The sequence below is a fragment of the Hetaerina americana genome, unplaced genomic scaffold, assembly GCF_022747635.1.
Source record: "Hetaerina americana unplaced genomic scaffold, ioHetAmer1.1.p SCAF_52, whole genome shotgun sequence".
NCBI lineage: Eukaryota > Metazoa > Arthropoda > Insecta > Odonata > Calopterygidae > Hetaerina > Hetaerina americana.
Window position 1 is genome coordinate 2,267,053 of NW_027287117.1, and position 16,414 is coordinate 2,283,466.

Below are 16,414 nucleotides of genomic sequence, written 5' to 3' on the forward strand. Positions count from 1 at the left end.
TTTATACTTCGTTTGATGTGCGTTTAGTAGCACGAATACTACATAAACTAATAAAGGGTTGTTCCTTATACTCGAGCGTGTATCATTTTCTATTTTTTGATACGTGAGCAATGGTGGAAGGAGAAAATGATCGCACTGTTGGACAATTCGATGGTTTAAGACTTTCAGAAAATTCATCACCACTGGATAAATAAACTTAGTATTTTTTCACACAAAATAAACTTCATAGTACTACTACCGGTTTTGACGATAAGATAAGCGATATCATCAAGTATATATGATGCATACATGTTGTACCTGATGATGTCACCCATGCGCCAAAACCAGTAGTAGTAAAATGAAGTTATTTTTATGTGAAAAAATACTAAGTTCATTTATTCATTGGTGACCTTGCTGGACAACTGACTGCTGGTAAAACTAAGCCGCTTTTGAGGCAATACCGGTTTGCCTCGATCTCTGAAAATTAAAGTAGCTCACAGTTGAACGCGGCGAGAACTTCGCCACGGGATGTGCGATGCGAGAGGTGGACGACACGGGTCGAGGGATCGCGGGTTTGGAGGCGAAGGGAATGAGACTTCCACTTTGGATGATGGGCGGAGTGGAAGGAATTAGGTGTCGGAATGTGAGATAGAGGGAGGGAGAGAGAGACAGGGGAGGGGGCTAAAGGACGGGTGGCAGTTGAAGATTGAACCTCTCCAGGGGAGCGAAATGGAATATCCGATCCGGCCGTCACCCTCCATCCCCCCGGGGGGAGGGCGCAATCGCGGGAGGGTACGGCGAAGACAGACATCTAGACGATGACCAACACCACCGCCACCACCTCGGCACCATGGCGGGTTCCCCTGGCCGGGAGCATCCGAGTGACGAGACGCCCGACCGAATCACTCCGTCCGCGGCAGCCGAGGAGTCAAAAGGAGGCTCTAGTGAACGTCCGAAGGCGCTCGGGTTAATTTTTTCGCTCCACTCGGTCCGGCCGAAGCGAATTCCTCTCTTCCTTCAGTTATGAGATCCTTCCCTGCACATCCCCCCTCCTTCATAGCTGACACTTTTCGGCCGCTGAACGTGCTTCTCTCTCAAACCGAAATCGATCCCGAGTCAACGCAGCAGAACTTTTGTCAACCACGAAAAAAAGTTGGAAAAGTAAATACAAAATGCATAAATAGACTGGCGAATAATTTGCTACTTCTATATAATTAATATGTTACTTCTATATCTTCCGATGTAGACGGAGCAGAATTCCGTCGAAATGATCAAGAAATAACGTGTGAATGATCTTTTTATGTGTTTCTATATTGTTTGTTGCTGTCCAATATATATATATATATATATATATATATATATATATATATATATTGGACATATATACATATATATATATATATATACATTTATATATATATATATATATAAATATATAATATATATATATACAGTAATCAACCCGAAGGTCGGTTTAGTGGGTGATGGTAGAGTTCATCCAGTACTAAGCCCTATACGGCGTGTGAAAATTCACACATCAGGGTAGGGGGGCCAGTTCCTTTCCCTGTGCCGGTTATGGTTTCCCAAGAAGATCTGGTACCCGAAAAATCACACAGCTTGGGTGGAGCTGCAGGTGCCCAGAGTGCCTTGCCCGGGAATCGAACCCGGGACCCTCCGGTCAGCAGTCTAACGCTCTACCCACTGGACTACCGCGACCCATATATATATATATATATATATATATATATAGACACGCACACACATATCGGTTGATTAGCGTTGTTCCATACGATTTTATTATTGTAAACGATATTTTTCGATAATCATATTTTGAATCACTAAAATGACCATGAACACGGTAATCAAGCCGAAGGTCGGTTTGGTAGGTGATGGTAGAGTTCACCCAGTACTAAGCCCTATACGGCGTGTGAAATTCACACATCAGGGTAGGGGGTCCAGTTCCTTTCCCTGTACCGGTTATGGTTTCCCAGGAAGATCTGGTACCCGAAAAATCACCTAGCTTGGGTGGAGCTGCAGGTGCCCAGAGAGGCTTGCCCGGGAATGGAACCCATATATATGAGCACAATGAAACTAAAAGAAATATCTCGCCAACCTCTTAAAATACTACTGCAGTAAAACGATTAAGTACTTGGTAAATGTAATAGCAAATTATTCGCCAGTCTTTTTATGCATTTCGGATTTACTAATATATATATATATATATATATATATATATATATATATATATATATATATATATATATATATATATATATATATATATATATATATATATATATATATATATACACACACACACACACACGAGGGTCATCCGGAAAGTAGTACCCGTTCGTGAAATAAAGACACAAAAGTAAATATTAACAAACATAAAAAATTTTATTTGAAAGAGGATACTTTAAACTACTTCTCAACATAATCTCCAAGCAAATTAAGGCATTTGTCATAACGTGTGACAAGTTTCTGTATTCCTGCTGCATAGTCCTTCGCCGCCAGCTCATTGAGATACGCGAGGGACCCATCTTGCACAAATTTTTGCATAATGCAGATGGTGTTTAACAATTTCATGAACAATTGTTCGAGAAACATTGGGAAAATGCTCACAGATGTCATCAATTGTGACGCGCCGATCGTTCCTCACGAATTCGTCAACTGAGCTCACCAGTTGGTCTGTAATGACAGACGGTCTCCCCGAACGCTCATCGTCGTGTGTGTTCCCCCTCCCCATGTTGAAGTTGCGACACCACCGCCGAACAGACGACTCGTCCATTACATTGTCTCCATACACCTCCTTTAATTGGCGATGAATATCACATGGGCGAACGTTTCTTGCATTGAGGAATTTAATCACTGCCCTCACTTCACAACTGGCGGCGTTCTCAATTTTTTTAAACATTGTAAACAATCACAGAAACAACACAGGCAATGCTAGCGTCACGCAACTTGGCTCAGAGAAGGCAGACAAGCCACTGAAGCTATCTGACCTCGTCCAGCGGCTACTCGCGTCGTCAGCACTTCATGCGGCACGAACGGGTACTACTTTCCGGATGACCCTCGTGTATATATATATACACACACACACGCACGTGTGTGTGCTTAGATTCATGAAAAACTTTAATTTAGAGCATTAGGCATTATCTTCTTTTTACTTGTTTATTTCCGCATGCTACGAGCATTTATTTTCCCGTACAATTGATAAATACAAATTTTAGATTTGTTTAGCATCAAAGGACAGGGATGACAATCGAACGTGAAAGTAAAATAGACTTTCAGGAATTCGTTTGGGGAGTTAAGGTCGATTCCATTCGTGAAAATGAAAAGGCAATGAGTATTGGTCTACTGATGTCGTCACCCCTACAATGTTCCTTTCTATACCCTTGAATCCTGAAAAAAGGGAGATGAGGAGGCAGGGTCTCTAATAAAAGATCCATCGCCTTGCAATTTAGAGCAGGAGTCGAATTATCTGATGGCGAGACCTCGATTCACTCCTCCGGGACACGTGAAGTCTACTTAAAACACGGAAAACCAACTATATCACAGATACCTTTCTGCATTTTTGCATTCTTTTTAACGGCCACCGATTTGAAACTCGCTTTGCCTTTATTAAGTATCCCTGTCCATTATTTGAGCATAAAGTTGGCTAATGAGATGCAGGGGAATGAAGGTCTCAGGTCGTCGTGTGGGGCGAAGTGAAATTAACGCCGCTAACGTCTCCGAACGTTTTTAACGACCAACCCACACCCTCATTGCCTCCCCCCCCCCCCCAATGCCACCCCTTCAATAAAAAATGTACCAAAATAGCTGAAATCTTTGAATTTTGAACCGTGGCTCATGTTTTGACGCATGAAAGTAGTTTCATGAAAAAAAGTATTTCAAAATCGGAAACTAAAAATGTTCCCAATGCTCCCGCATTATTCCTCGCTTCTATAGTAGGCAAGGCAAGTGCGAGCACGTGTCTTCTCGGTTTACGAATGAAACATTTGCGAATGAATGCTTCCTCTTGTATGCACCAACACGGAACAAACAGATTGCGATCTCCAAAAGAGGAGTTCATCCCCATCTACTTAAGCTCACCACGATATTACCAATAATCATCATCATATTCAGTATTACCATTTTCATCGAAAACCTCGCTTTTCAGGAAACTCGACTCCTCTTCCTTCTCCAATTTCGCTCCTTTTATTAGTATCTCTTCATTGTGGTCTCCATCTTAATCTCAATAAAACAAATATCACAATTCTATACCCTTCTTCCCTCTAATTATGATCATTCGATTAAAATGTTCGACAGATGTTTCTTAAAGTGTTACACGAAATTTCCTCCAGTAAAATGCAACAGTTTTTCCATTTATTAGAAAACTTCAAATTCAATTTGAAACGAAGTTCTCTCTATGTGCAATGATATATATATATATATATATATATATATATATATATATATATATTGAATATATATATATATATTATATATATATATATTGCTATATATATATATATATATATATATATATTGCTATATATATATATATATATATATAACATAAAAATTAGGCTCTCACTGAACTGCTCCAATTTCGATGCCGGGCAGCCTCGCCCTCATTGCCGCCCACGTCTCTGTCTATGTGCGTAGGCACCACACGCTGCTCTCGAGATGCTGCCAGGGGGGGTGCTTCATTGCCTCAAATGCCAAACATCACCTGCACTCACTCAATTTCCCTCGCGTACCTAACCATGAAAAGAGGCGATGTGTGGGCACCCATTCCCTCATCTTACAAAGAGTTTCGCTGTTTATTTTACTGATGCAAGTTTTTTTTGGATCGCCCGCGTGGAAATGGATGTAGCGCTTCGTAAAGGGTGAACCCTTTCACCCGAGTAATTTCATTAGGATGACCCACTGCTTTTAATTCGGGAGATTGACGAAGAAAAATTCTAAAGATCGCTTTTCCCCGTCCAAATTGAACGCCTTCCACTCTGTTCATTGCCACCGTTCGAACAATACACCGACGCATCGGATATATATGTATATATATATATATATATATATATATATATATATATATATATATATATATATATGTATGTATATATATATATATATATATATATATATATATATATATATATATATATATATATATATATATATATATATATATATATATATATGCACGCATGTATCACAAGGACGCTGGAACAATAAACGCGTTTTACAGCGAGATAGATAGGGCGATAAAAATTTTTTCAACAGTAATTTCCCCATGCTCCAAACAAACTTCGTATTTGGAGAATCCGGCGATAAAATAGCCACCAAAATGCGGTAAAAACGACGCACGGTGTATTTACATAAGCCGGGAGTTCCGTTCCGCTGGTAATTCCTTGAGTTGAGCTATCGATCCTCGTGAATCCAGAGGAGATCTTCCTTCCACATTCGCTTCGGAAAAAGATCGTAAAAGGACGCACCTGGCGGGGCCTTCACTAAATGACTAAGATTTAGCCTCCGCCGTTACAAATCGTGAGGAATTCTTGAACCTATAGCAGTTTGGACGATCAAGACGCTAATCCACACCTAAATGTAATTCAATCCAAAATCCAGCAGACACCATTGGCTCAACTCCCGATCTGCCTGCAACTCTCCCCACCTCGCAGTCATCCACGTGACGTCATGTCCAAGACGGAGTCGTCATGGGATCGACTTGCTTTGTGTCAGAAGCGCCTTGCACGACAACCGTCACAGTTTCTCTTGAACTCTGGAAACCCTCTCCGTCAACATCGGTGTGGTGCACAGGGTTAACAACCCGATCATCCCCAAGGAAGACGATCAAGCATGGTCAGAACTGAGGTTTGTTTATTTCCCGAGCGTGGAACGAAACTTCTTCGAACGCCGACGTGCCTCAGCGAACTCCAATGTTCAAAAATGTACACAACGAGCCAATTCGTGATCCAGATATCCAGAGGTAAATCCTCCAAGAGATACAGAGGCAATTCCATCCAGCTGCTGGAAATATTTCGGACAACCAGAATACGTCGCGCGATTATTACGAGACGCGTGATAGAAAACATTCGGACAGTGGGAAGAGTAATTCACAAATACGCCTTTTTGCTAAAATCCATGCCACCAAAGCTGAATATTTTAAACTCTTGGTTCGAAGGGCGATCAAAACTCTCAGAGTAATTAATTGTGAACGGCAGTGTTGCGAATTAGGAAACCGATTAAAGGAAACATTCATGTGCATAATATATATCTTATATGAAATCTCTAAGTAATTTACAAAACAGTGATCATTAAGAGAAGTATTTAAGGTGAGGTTAGAGATGAAATTAAATGTATTTCATTGCACATATGATGAACGCATGCCATTATTGCTAGATAATTCAGCAATAACTTGAAGGCTTTCATATAGAGGGGAGAATGTAGCGTGAGGGGGCGGGGGAAGGAAAAGGAGAGGCATGGAGGCTGGAATGAGGCCGGGTGCGGGGTTAAAGAATCGGATATTCTAGTGAATGGCTTTACGGTGTCTGGTGTACTTCTATGCGCGGTCAGAGGAGCAACTATCTCCTTGAGCTGCAGAGGAACAAAAAGAAGAGGACTAATGAGATCGGTGCGGTGATTTACGGGTAAAGTTAATCCCTCGCCTATGTTCAAACACACATTCAAAATATAGTGTGACGTTCACATTTACACAGAGGGGGTGGGGGGTTGTTTCCCGGATAGGTTTACTATAAGGAAATTAACCCCATTGCCAGGGACCGAATTTAAACCTATTCGGAAAACAACCCCCCACCCCCTCTGTGTAAATGTGAACGTCATTACCTATCTATATCACATCTTTTTCCCTTTTACAGTCGTGTTAAAAAATAATTTACGGCTTAAGGAAGTATTATTTAATGTAGTCGGTATAAAAAGACGCCGTAACAAGCTCAATTTCCTTCCTTAATTTCCTTTCTTCATATTTCCTTTCCAAGCCTTCCTTTATTTAGCAAGCCTTTCCAAGTATTCCTGGAATGGGGGGTCGCGCCCCCACCCCCTTCCCCCCGTGTCGTCCCCAAGGTGGAGACCGGCCTTGGGTGAGAGAGGGCCTGAGAAGAAGGGGGGGGGGGCGTGTAGGCGGCTGGAGGCCATTTCCCTCCCCCCGTGGGGAGCGTGTCCACAGGGGCGAATGAAAACACGCGTGGCGGTTTCTCACCCAGATCCAGAGATCCCTGGCTGAGTGCGAGAATACAAATTGATTTGGAAAAGAATTTGGTGGACTTCCTGGTGGGGTAATCTCTACGAATGAAGGGAAGGGTGGATATTAAGATCAGAAGCTCATCGTCAGTGAATGTCCATCCGCTTTGCGTAACACTAATGAAATGGGTCTTACGGATATTCCCAAGAGGCATAATCTGTCGAATCGGATTCTATAATTGTTCTTGCTCAATGTTGTGATTTGTTTTCTTCCAACCACTCAAACACATCCGTCGTTCGGCATGCATTTCTTTCTTCTGTAATGCATGAGAAGCTCTTTTTTATCTCCCTCGAAAATTTTGGTTGAATGGTGCATTTCTTTCACTCTGCCTCGTTGAGTTATCGGAAATCGTCCCTGTGCTAAGGCGAAGACATAACACAACGCTTCTCTCTCTCCTTCTGTCATCTTTCAGCCGTCCAAGTGGCAAAACACACTTTCTCCTCACATTTCCCAATCCCATGAGAAATACAACCGAGAACTGGCGGCGTATCGTCAAAGATGCTCTAAACGCCAACTCTCATTGTTCTACCCACACATTTTTCATCCTCTTCTCTCCTCCCCCCCCCCCCCAGACACACCCTCAAGTGCTTCCGCCCAGTCTCCCCGTCCCCCTGTTGAAGCCGATACACCCAGCAGACTCACAATGTCAGGATTTCTCAGCTCTCATAATCTATTTAATTGCAATTCAAATTAACCAATGACATTGGATGATCAGAGCAGTCAGTATACGATGCCCCTGGATACGCAAGTACACAAATTAGACTCACTTTCATCGTTTATATCTTTCCAATAGCAAATAATAAAGTCTCAAAAATAACTGTGCATAAGCCCTGAACTCTTTTACAATCTTTCAATTCAACTTCGATCCATTCAATGTCATGAAAATCGTTGATAACATGAGGAGAAGCTTTCAAAAGGAACGCCGACTAAGCTGAAATACTGAATTTATACCCTGGACAGCTCCAAAGCAACGATTATTCATTATTTGTTTATTGGACGTGAGATAAATACAGAAAAATAAAACTCGATTTATATCTAAACTCTGAAAATTATTCCATTTAAGCTCAAGCTACAAGCTCGACGAAAACATAAGTATTGTCTATAATTAATCTCAGAGTATTAACTAATGTAAAAGCGTTTTCAACACATCCAAAACTTTGAAAATGGCATTAAAAGCTTTGACAGCTGAATTTTGGTTCCCTCAAAAAGTGCGAGAATTCACCCGATGGCATTTTTGGCACAAGTAGTTAACCGCAACAATCCATTCCTTGGGTTAACAGTAAAATAGACCCTGAGGCATATCGATAACTATTCGACCAACACACGCCAAACGGGTCTTCCTACCCAAATCAACGGGAAAGCGCTGGGATGACTGCATTTTGAACTATTTTCCTCATGAAATAAATAATAAAATAAATTTGTATTTGTATGAGTCATGGGTATAAATCTTCCCGGGAAGTTCGGCCGAATCCAAAAGTCAAACTTTCTCTCTCTCTCTCTCTCTCTCCCTGCGTTAAGGCGAAAATATTGCCCTCGAAATAACTTCACGATGTAATGGGCATTGCGGACGTGGCCCTCTCCAAAAAAATAAACGCAAGCATTATGCCTAATAGACTGATTCTGGAAGCCGACTCGTCGTGGGTTTGCCGGGAAGCGGTCTCCTCCTCGCCCGGCTCAGTAAAACGGGATCGGCGTCCGAGCGAGCGAGCGAACGCCCGAGGGTCATCTCAGACTCCATCCACGGTCTGGGAGAGACGCGAAGCGAGGAACATTTTACGACGGTCTTATCATGTCATCGCCGGGCGTCCCTCTCGGATCAGGAAGCTGCGATTCGACAGTTCCTCTCTCTCTCTCTCCCAGGGAGCCAGTGTCGTAAATGGTTTCCTTTCCGGGGGCAGGTGAAAGGAAGGAATGGCGACAATTTAATATGGCAAGGAAAGCACCTCGGAGACGGCAAATCACGAACAAAGTCAGAACTAAAAATCTTCATCGCCCGGAGTCATCTCGTTCCGATTCGTAATCCAATCAATGATGCACAGAGAGCTGCCAGCTCAAACCGAGGACAACACACGGATGTAGTGTTTCTACGAGACACTCGCACAACGTCAAAAAAGGTAACTTTTTATATTTTTAACCAAGTGATTTTTCCCGCACAGTGTTTTCATCAACTCTTGGTTCCTTGGTCATCCTTTCGGTGACCTGTTTTTAGAATGAACCACGATGGGCTGAAATATTTGTATGAGTGCCGTCCGGAAAGTAACTGACGTTTTGAAATAAAATGTTAACCTAGCGATAAGACAAAGTTTCATTGTATAACTTCGAAAGGCACATTCTCAAACTATTTATTCTACATATTCGTCTTTCAAATTGAGGCGATTCAATCGTAACAATACGCGAGCTTCCCAAAATTCCATCTCTGAAGAAATCTGCCGCCGCCTTACATTTTCAACGCTTGTTTACTAGACCAGCATGCAATTCTGCGTCACTGTCAAAGCAGCGCTGCTTTGCAAGTTACGTCTTCGTCTAGCGAGAGATCCGTAATCGTAAATCGGCGATTTTCGCGAATTCTGTTGTTGATTTTCACCGTCAGTTCATTTGTCACAAGAAGGCTAGGCCGACCACTGCGGTGTTCTCGCCGTGAACATTGGTGCAGTGGTCATTTTCCAACTGGACGCACCGCTGCCTCACTCCGCCTTCACTCATTATTCCTTCTCAGTACAAATTTGCATAAGAATTTCAATTGGCTCGTGGTTTTTGCCAGTAAAACACCTTATCACAGATCGCACTTCACAATTCGCGGGGTTTCCTATTTCAGCGCATACTTTAACAGTTCGGAGTGAGCGAAGTACAAAATAACCGCAGTCTGGACACATTACCACAGTAAGATGAGCAATACTCAGTGTAGGGACGTTTAGATACCAAGGTGGTGGCTCTAGCCCTATTACCCACCGCCACGCTAGGCCGAAACGTAAGCTAATTTCTGGTAAGTCAACGTAGGTTTACAGGTTTGAGGAAAATTGCACGAAAACATTTTTAAGAGAATATTGCTTTCTATAATACATCTTTACAAAGGAATCACTTATTTCGGTGATTGCTCAATGGAAATTTTCTAGAGAAAGTCGAATAAATCAAATTATTTTACAAGTTATCAGCTTTGAGTTCACGAGTACGAGTATACTGGTAATTCGTAATCAAAATTTATATAATAATTTCGTACCTACCATTTTTACATTCACGGCAATAATAGTGTTTTGCTGAGTATACTACTACGTTTTACTTGATGGGACAAAAACGTGACACGCATTAAAATACAACCATATCCGGCGGAATGATTTCAACCGAACTCTGAAGGAATTATAATGGCCCCACACTACTTAGGTAGATCAGACCACAAAGATAAACTAAGGGAGATAGATTCCAAGACAGATAGGTACAAATACTCATTCTTTCCCCGAACAATCAGTAATCATAATAGCAAGAAACCGAAGTCACTTTAGAAATATTAAAAACTTTGAATTTACAAGTCGGAACAAAATTAAACACTATAGAGATGTTAGGTATACTTTCAGGTGCATGTGTATGTTAGTTGGTAGTTTGAGTGTTTGCATGTGTGTGGGGTGTAAGTGTTCATGCATGAATGTATGCCATGTTTTTTTTTTTTTTTATATATGATTTTGTTGTTATTGCATGCGATTTTTTTTTTTTTTATTTTTCTTTTCTAAATTATGGGTGGTGTCCTAGCACTCCCCGCCACACGCCCTTGCGGCGGCTTGCGGGGTGTTGAGTAGATGTAGATGAACCGAAATCTCGAAACGTGCTCGTATGAGTGATGCAATTGAAGGCATCGTGCACAACACACGAAAACGCGCGACGTCACCGGAGAAATCATCAAAACGGGTCCAGACAATGAGCTTTTTCATGGAAACCCCCAAGTGTTTCTTTTCATCACGACGAATCCCATTCATTGCATAACGGCAATGTTCACTAAAACAACTACTCCCGATTCTATTTTCTTTCATTTCAACCCCCTACCCTCCCCCCCAAACCCTCAATCCCCCCCCCCCCCGAGTTCACAGACCTTCAAGGAAATCGCTCCGAAATTTAGTATCGGCATCTTCGGGGAGACCGTGAATGCTCCCCGAGCGAAGGCCCCCAAATGGCACGGCCTCCACGCCCACCGCCGCACCCTCTCCCCCCTGTCTCCCTCCCTCCGCCCCCCACAGACGCCCCCAACACAAATCACCAGAACAAATCCTCCCTCGCATGCCCAACCCCCACACTCAAGAACGCGAGACCTATATCTAAAGTAATCACGAATCGATCAATATCCAAATTTCCCGTTCTATATAATCACGACTCGGCCGCCGCTACAACGACGTTGGCATCCGCCGGTTGTTCGTCGCTCGGCCATGTCCCCTCATCTACGCGAGTGATCTTGCTGAGGTGCCCTCACCTTCCTTTACATCGACCCACCAGTCCACGGCACAGTCCACGGAACCTATTTTAATTCTTGAATTTGTTTCATCAATTCTTTCTTATTCATCCATTTCAAAGAAGTTTCTCGGCCCGATTGAATTGCCCCTAGAACTAATTTTTTGCTCAATTTTGTAAATTGACCTGATATGACATCTTCATCGTTATGAACTTGGTTCATGGTTACATAATTTCGTTATTAATTCGTGTGAAATCGATATGTGAACATCTTTGAGTTTTCTGCTTGGACGCATAAACGGTTAGAATCAGTGTTTACTCTTTTTCGAGAAATGAAAAATAAAATAAGGTTAACTAATCGATTTGACTATTAGGTCGAGAAAATATTCTCACAAATATTTTTAAGGTTACCCACAGGTGACGTAATACCATCGTCATAATTTTATAGCCAACGAAAATTATTCACCGAAGCCATGACTACGATATTACGCCTAGAATTTATATAGTATATTTATTAATCATTTGGTAGTCTACCGATCCAGATAAGTTTCAGAGGGACACAGACTAAACACAGAGACATGTCTATAGATTGACCTGATAAAGACACAACCTGAGACCTCAGTCTACATAATTAAACCCTTCCCTCGATCCCACATATAGACCACTTCCATTCATTCCGTCCCACGCGCCCAACCTTTCCCCAACCCCACATCTCATGCCTTACATTCTCCCGAATCCTATCACCGTTTCATTAGACAACCAGAAATTTCAAGGCCTTAAATAAAGAATACCCTTCATCGCAATGACTAGGATGAAGTTTTAATGGTGGCTACACGGTTTCCTTACCAAACGCGCGTGAGAGAAGACACCGATTTCTATAACCCAGTCAGAAGAATATGATTTTCGATATTCAGGGAACGATTCGGTGACTGCAAAAAATGCGACCGTATGTGCGAAATTTATAATTGCATATATAACTGGTCTCTGCAATAAATACGCGAAATGGTGCAATCTGGCGGACATGACGCGGACTATTGCCCCGCCCACTGGCGGCGCTAGTTGCCTGAGATCCAATGAGTCGTCCGTGCTTGGCGGATCGTCGAGCTGTGAGTATGGTGCCAGTTATGTTAGTTTCTGTTCAAGAAATTACTGAAATGTTGACAGATGTTTACGGTGATAATTCTCTGAAGAAAAAATCCATTTTCAAGTGGACTAAGCGTTTTAAATATGGCCGACATCGATGCACATTCAGCATTGATTATTCGCCAATTTCTGGCAAAAACTTCAATCACCATCCTTGATCATCTTCCTTATTCGCCAGATCTCGCCCCCCGCGACTTTTTCCTATTCCCAAAATGTAAAAATGTGATGAGGGGGCATAACTGGGAAGATGTGGACACAATAAAGCAAGAAACGACGAGAAAACTAAGGAGGAAGCCAAACTGCTGAGAACTTCCAAGGGTGTTTTTAACAGTGGATAAGAAGATGGAATAAGTGCATAGTTACGAATGGAGAGTACTTTGAAGGGAGTAAAATCAATTTAGGCTAAATTTGGCAAAATAAAGTTTTTATGGCCTCAGTTCGCGTATTTATTGGACAGAGATTATATCACAATTACCTCTCTTAGAAAACGAATATTTATTTCTATCGATACTCTTTTTTACCTCTCAGTCATGTCGATTAACCCCGATTTTTACTCAATTTTCCGAGTCTTTCTGAAGAACCCTTTTCAATGACGAAATGCGAAAACGTTTTTCCAGGTAGATTCCGCTAATATAGTGGATAAAATTAATCTCCCTAAATCGAAACAGTATCCCCTTTCCTGGTACAACAAATTCCTCTACTCGTCCAGGGGTCATCCATCACTCCCCGTCGTTTGAGAAGAGGATCTTGGGCCCAAAAGTTCCCATCATGGTTCAACAGGCGGGACTCTTAAAATTACGGTTCGAGATGGAAATTTGGATCGTCAAACTTATTTCCTTGGATCGCATATAAATTGGTAGCATTGTACGAATTTGTACCCATGAACATATCGAATACTTTTCCTCGGGGTGACGACATCAAACCGAACTGTACGATCTGGGTCATGGCTAAATGAACTAATCGTATCATATATATACCCCACTCTGTTCGAAGAGGAGTTAGCAGTTGATATTTTATTCGAATAGATACGTGCGTTCAGTATTTTTAATCACAAGTAAATTAAGTTGGCGAAGCAATTCAACTGGCTTCGCTGGAAAGTTGCACTCATGATAATTAATACAGTAGTATGACTACTACTCCAGCACGTAAGTACGCATTTAGTATAACGGCGAAAGATCCGATGTTGGTCTTCCAAGTAACTGTACGGGCTCACAGAAGGAGACAATATGAATATCTTGGCGACTCAGTTCTGTTTCTAATAAAGATAATTTGGGAGAAAAACCATTATTGTTTCAACAACTAAATTTTAACACTTACACATTCAGGATTCAATCTCTTTAAGTAACTACGAAAGTTTTTCCCGTGGTATTAAACCGTCGAAAAGGTGAGGATTTTTCCGCAGTTACTGGTTAATGCATTGCAATGCTGTGCATTTTTTCATGGCATTTTTTTATACTTGCATTGATCTATTCAGCACAAAAAGGCATTTGATCAATAAAGTCAGTTCGTTTTTGTTGACAGCTGGAAAATATATATCTTCACTTCATTAGCCTTTTTTCGAAAAGTTATCAATTGGGGCGGAATCTGTTGGAAATACTTAGGTGAGAATTATAGACATCTCCCAGATATCAAAATTAGGTAGGCATATCGTAAACATCGCCGGAATACTCTATTCAGTTTTCTCTAGCAGTTGTTTTCTCTAAAAGCAATGGCTAATTGCGATTCATTATATTTCCGTGCTAATAATCTTATCCATTTCCACTCTAACACCATTATCAGCAAATTATGCAAATTTATTCACCTCTCGAACTTAATAGACCAAGCTACATCATTCAACATATTTATAATGGGTAGTTAAGGGTGAAACTTTCTTGGGTTGACACGGAAAACAATTTTACTGAATATCATACGAGGCGTACGAAAGGAAGTATTTTTTTATTTTCATTCAAAAAATTTTACTACCATATTTTATATTTCAAATTGTCCCACGAATCATTTAGCATACTTAAATGAAATGAAAATTTGTAGAACGTGTGAAACTGGTCAAATGCCTCTCTCCACCATGTTTACATCTAATTAGTCCATTAAAATCTCCGCCAACTCTCACAAATTGAAACGATTCAAAAAAGGAACACGATTATTAAAACTAAGGCAATCATATGCTTACATATAATTTATGTAGATTAACAGACAACCGATAACATTAATAATTAAACTGCACCTATGCGACTCAATTGATAACCTGACTCCTCGTTAGACTCATGTACTCGCTATTTTTCTGCATAGGCATCTACTAGTCATGATTGTGATTGAAACGCACGAGGCATGCTCATAAAGTAAGGGCCGCTTGGTCACAGGAAAAAATATACTCATATGAAACACGTTTTATTGGCACTTTTAGTTAGCTACAAACCTACTTCACTTCTCTACTTAATCGCCGTTCACTTTTAAGCATTTTTCGTGCCGCTGCTCCAGCTTCTTTAACCCCTCTGCATAGAAGCTCGCCGCCTGAGAGTTGAACCAATTGACAACGCCGAGCTCCTCTTCTGTTTCGAAACCTTGTCCACCGAGGCAGTTTCAAGTGCAAGAAGAGGAAGTAGTCGCTAGGTGCAAGGTCAGGACTGTACGGTTAGTGGTCAAAGAGTTCCCAACGAAAATCTTGAATTTTCTCATCGGTTTTGGCAGCAGTGTTTCGGTACCCACCTTGCACACAATTGGTGGTATCCGAGTTTTTCCGTGACAATATTGTAGTCAGTAGTGCGTCTAAGCTGAGAAAATTGTTCAGCCAGGCTATTAATATTCAATCGACGATCACATCGCAGTTTTAGTTCCACTTGCGAAACAATTTCATCGGTCAGAATACTGGACCTGCCACTTCGCTCTTCGTCATGGACAGTTGTTCGTCCTTTTTTAAAATCACGGCACCACCTTCCCTTCGCTCGTAACTGTAGGTCCATAAACTAGGCATAACTCCCGATGAATTTCATTTGCAGCCGACAATCCTTTTGCATACAAGAATCGTATGACAGAACAACGCACTTCACAGCTGGCGGGATGAACGATTGTCGCGGACATTGTTGTTTGCATGCACAGACAAACAAACGACTTCTGAAGCAAAAAAAATGCTGCTATAGCTTCTCAATGAATCAGTAGATGGCGCTGCAAGAGTAGAATCGTGTCCTGAAGCGCCAATATTTAAATATAAGCAAACGGCCCTTACTTTATGAATATGCCTTGTATATGCATGAATAAACCATTCATTAGCGAGGCCGTTGAACAGTATTGAGTAAATTTGCATTATATAATGCATTCACTTCACCTGCAAAACAATCGTGACATTTAGAGCTCTCTAGGAGTTTCGTCGATGATGACCTTATGATAGATGGATAGAGGTCTTTATTTGATTGAAATTGAGACCTAATATCACCGAGCGAATGGTCAGCAACACCGAACTAGTTGTGCACCAGTTCGATGATGCTGGCTAGCGACCCCCCCCCACCCGACTCGAACATTTTGCGGCTCAACTGACTTCTCGAAACGCAGTGCGTCGCCTCGAATAAATGCATATTTTATTCGCAACTTTCCCGTAAGACTCACAGGGACGACAGCTCCCAC

General features: G+C 41.6%; 1 protein-coding gene across 1 annotated transcript in view; it reads right to left on the reverse strand.

The window, feature by feature from the left end:
• Window positions 1-16,414, reverse strand: part of Pkg21D (Protein kinase, cGMP-dependent at 21D) — an 877,499-nt gene that overhangs the window by 310,379 nt on the left and 550,706 nt on the right. The gene's annotated exons all lie outside the window — the stretch shown is intronic.